The 3837-nt window shown below is 44.7% G+C and overlaps 1 pseudogene; it reads left to right on the forward strand.

Moving 5' to 3' along the window:
• Positions 1 to 334: 334 nt before the first annotated feature.
• On the forward strand, positions 335 to 3135 carry LOC101993437 (annotated as a pseudogene).
• The last annotated feature ends 702 nt before the right edge of the window (positions 3136 to 3837 follow it).

A 3837-nucleotide genomic window follows, 5' to 3' on the forward strand; every position in this document is an offset into this window, starting at 1 on the left:
CCACATTGGGAGGGTCACAATCACTGTAATTACAGCTCTGGGGGTATACCACCACCTTCTGGCCTCCGAGGGCACTGCATGCATATGCACAAAACACACACACACACACACTTAAAAATTGCTCCTCCAGAGGATGTAGGTTCCCTTCCCAGCACCCACACGGTGGTTCACACCCATATGTAACTCCAGCTCCAGAGGATCTAATGCCTTCTAGCCTCCCCAGGCATCAGGCATGTAAGTGGTACACAGATTTACACATAGGCAAAATGCCTATGGACACACACAAAGGTAAAGAGAAACCAAATATATTTAAAAATTAAAATAAGTGGTCGCCATCCCGCCCTGAGCAGAAGCAAATCTTGCTCTGCGCGCTTAGCAGCTCCCTGCCTCGCCGCCGCTCCGTGTCCTCCGAGTCCCGTCCTCTCACCACCGCCGCCATGAACGGTCAGCTCAACGGCTTCCACGAGGCGTTCATTGAGGAGGGGACGTTTCTCTTCACCTCAGAGTCTGTGGGGGAAGGTCACCCAGATAAGATCTGTGATCAAATCAGTGATGCTGTTCTTGATGCACACCTTCAGCAGGACCCCGATGCCAAAGTGGCTTGTGAAACTGTTGCTAAAACTGGAATGATCCTTCTTGCTGGGGAAATAACATCCAGAGCTGCTGTTGATTACCAGAAAGTGGTTCGTGAAGCCATTAAGCACATTGGATATGATGATTCATCCAAAGGGTTTGACTACAAGACTTGTAATGTGTTGGTGGCCTTGGAACAACAGTCACCAGATATTGCCCAAGGTGTTCATCTTGACCGGAATGAGGAAGACATTGGTGCAGGAGACCAGGGTTTGATGTTTGGTTATGCCACTGATGAAACTGAAGAGTGTATGCCTTTAACCATTGTCTTAGCACACAAGCTAAATGCCAAACTGGCTGAACTACGCCGCAATGGCACATTGCCTTGGTTGCGCCCAGATTCTAAAACTCAAGTGACTGTGCAGTATATGCAAGATCGAGGTGCTGTGCTTCCTATCAGAGTCCATACAATTGTTATATCTGTGCAACATGATGAAGTTTGTCTTGATGAGATGAGAGATGCTCTAAAGGAGAAAGTGATCAAAGCTGTTGTACCTGCAAAATACCTTGATGAGGATACAATTTACCACCTACAGCCAAGTGGCAGATTTGTTATTGGTGGGCCTCAGGGTGATGCTGGTTTGACTGGCCGAAAAATCATTGTGGATACTTATGGCGGTTGGGGAGCTCATGGAGGAGGGGCCTTTTCAGGAAAGGATTATACCAAAGTGGACCGCTCAGCTGCTTATGCTGCTCGTTGGGTAGCAAAATCCCTTGTTAAAGGAGGTCTGTGCAGGAGGGTTCTTGTTCAGGTCTCTTATGCTATCGGAGTTTCTCATCCATTGTCGATCTCCATTTTCCATTATGGTACTTCCCAGAAGAGTGAGAGAGAGCTATTAGAAATTGTAAAGAAGAATTTTGATCTTCGCCCTGGGGTCATTGTCAGGGATCTGGATCTGAAGAAGCCAATTTATCAGAGGACTGCAGCCTATGGCCACTTTGGTAGGGACAGCTTCCCATGGGAAGTGCCCAAAAAGCTTAAATACTGAAAGTGTTAGCCTTTTTTCCCCAGACTTGTTGGCGTAGGCTACAGAGAAGCCTTCAAGCTCTGAGGGAAAGGGCCCTTTTCCTAAATTTTTCTGTCCTCTTTCAGCTCCTGATCAGTTGCAGTCACTGTAATCAATGACATGAATTTTAGCTTTTGTGGGGAACTGTAAGTTGGGCTTGCTACTCTGTCCCTAGGTGTTTTGTTCACCATTATAATGGATATAGTGAGCATAGGTGATCCATGTAACTGCCTAGAAACAAACACTGTAGTGAATAATGCTTTGAAATCGAATCTTTGTGTCCTATCACCTAATCCTCCAAAGTCCTAATTGCAATTCCTTTCCCACCAGATCCTGAAAATGTCCTTGTAATGTGCACGTAAAGTACTCGTAGTTTGACTATAGACTTTGGCAATGCCATAGCCCTGTCAGCATGAATTTGTAATGTCTTGAGCTCTATTTATTGAATGTGAAGCCCCTCCCCTTATCCTCCCTATAACTTGGTCATTTCTAATTATGTAGTTCTTTGTCAGGGAGTGGTCCCTATCCAATCAATCTTGCATGAAACGCAAGTTTCAGTTGGAGCTCTAGCCTGACTTCAAAAAAAAAAAAGGCAGTTACAATTAAACCATCTCCCTGGTGCTTATGCTATTAATTGCCACCTTTTAAACAGCACCAAATCAAAATCTCTCCACTTTTCAGCTGTCTTTGGAGGACGTACGTAATAAGGTTTTATTTAGTAAACCAATCCTATGCATGGTTTCAGCACTAGCCAAACCTCACCAACTTCTAGTCTAGAAAAACAGGCACTTGGCACCCTTGTGATGTCATACAGAGAAGTCACAGGGCAGTACCTGAGGGTCTGTAGGTTGCACACTTTGGTACCAGGTAACTTTTTTTTTCTTTATAAGAAAGACAGTACTCCACTGCACAATAGCTCCTCCCAGGGTTTTAACTTTGTTTTATTTTCAAAACCAGGTCCAATGAGCTTTCTGAACAGCTGGTGTAGCTACAGAGAAACCAGCTTCCTTCAGAGAGCAGTGCTTTTGGCGGGGAGGAGGAAATCCCTTCATACTTGAACATTTTCTAATTGCTTATTTATTGTATTCTGGGGTATGGCGTAAGTACAGAGAAGCCATCACCTCAGATGGCAGCTTTTAAAAGATTTTTTTTTTCCTCAACACCATGATTCCTTTAACATGTTTCCAGCATTCCCAGGTAGGCCAAGGTGTCCTACAGAAAAACCTTGGGTTAGACCTACAGGGGGTCTGGCTGGTGTTAACAGAAGGGAGGGCAGAGCTGGTGCAGCTGGCCATGGAGAAAGCTGACTTGGCTGGTGTGGTACAGAGAAGCCAGCTTGTTTACATGCTTATTCCATGTGACTGCTTGCCCTAAGCAAGAAAGTGCCTTTCAGGATCTATTTTTGGAGGTTTATTACGTATGTCTGGTTCTCAATTCCAACAGTTTAATGAAGATCTAAATAAAATGCTAGGTTCTACCCAAAAAAAAATTAAAATAAGTTATAAAAATTTTATAAAATCGGCAAATACATTTGTGCCATGAGCATCAAGAAAATGGAGAATAGGTTCGGTGTGCTAGTAATCTAAGCACTGCCAAGGCAAGGAGTAGCAGACCCATTTGGGATGGAGGAATTGAGGATTACAGAGGAAATTATTTTAACATCAGATGACCAACAGGTTTAGCAGGCATGGGACTACAGTCTGGCATATCTGCCGCCAAAGCACCTGTCCTTCCTACTGCACGCTCTTTGTCTTCCAGTGAGAAGAGTGGTTATTTAGAGGGTCCTGAATTGTCCTCATGGCTGTGAAGAGCCATCTATAGAATACAGGCAGAAGCATCTCCTCCCCCCCCCCCCATTCAATTAGGCAGCCTTATTTATTTATTTTTTTTTAAGTTTTTTGAGATAGGGCTTCTTTGTGTAACAGTCCTGGCTGTCCTGGAACTCACTTTGTAGACCAAGCTGGCCTCAGACTCACTGTTTTCCGCCTGCCTCTGCCTCCCAAATGCTAGGATTAAATGTGTGCGCCACCACCACCTGGCCTGTAGTCTTTTAAACAGGATCAATTGTCAGGAAACCTATTGCATGGTTTGGGGTGGGGGGGCATAGGGGGACTGTAATTTGCCTTTATCGATCCCCTCACTCAGCTCCCATCCCCTCCAATCATCAATAGTCTGCAGTTGTCTCAAATTTGATTTT

Source organism: Microtus ochrogaster, chromosome 16 (assembly GCF_000317375.1).
Source record: "Microtus ochrogaster isolate Prairie Vole_2 chromosome 16, MicOch1.0, whole genome shotgun sequence".
Classification (NCBI taxonomy): domain Eukaryota; kingdom Metazoa; phylum Chordata; class Mammalia; order Rodentia; family Cricetidae; genus Microtus; species Microtus ochrogaster.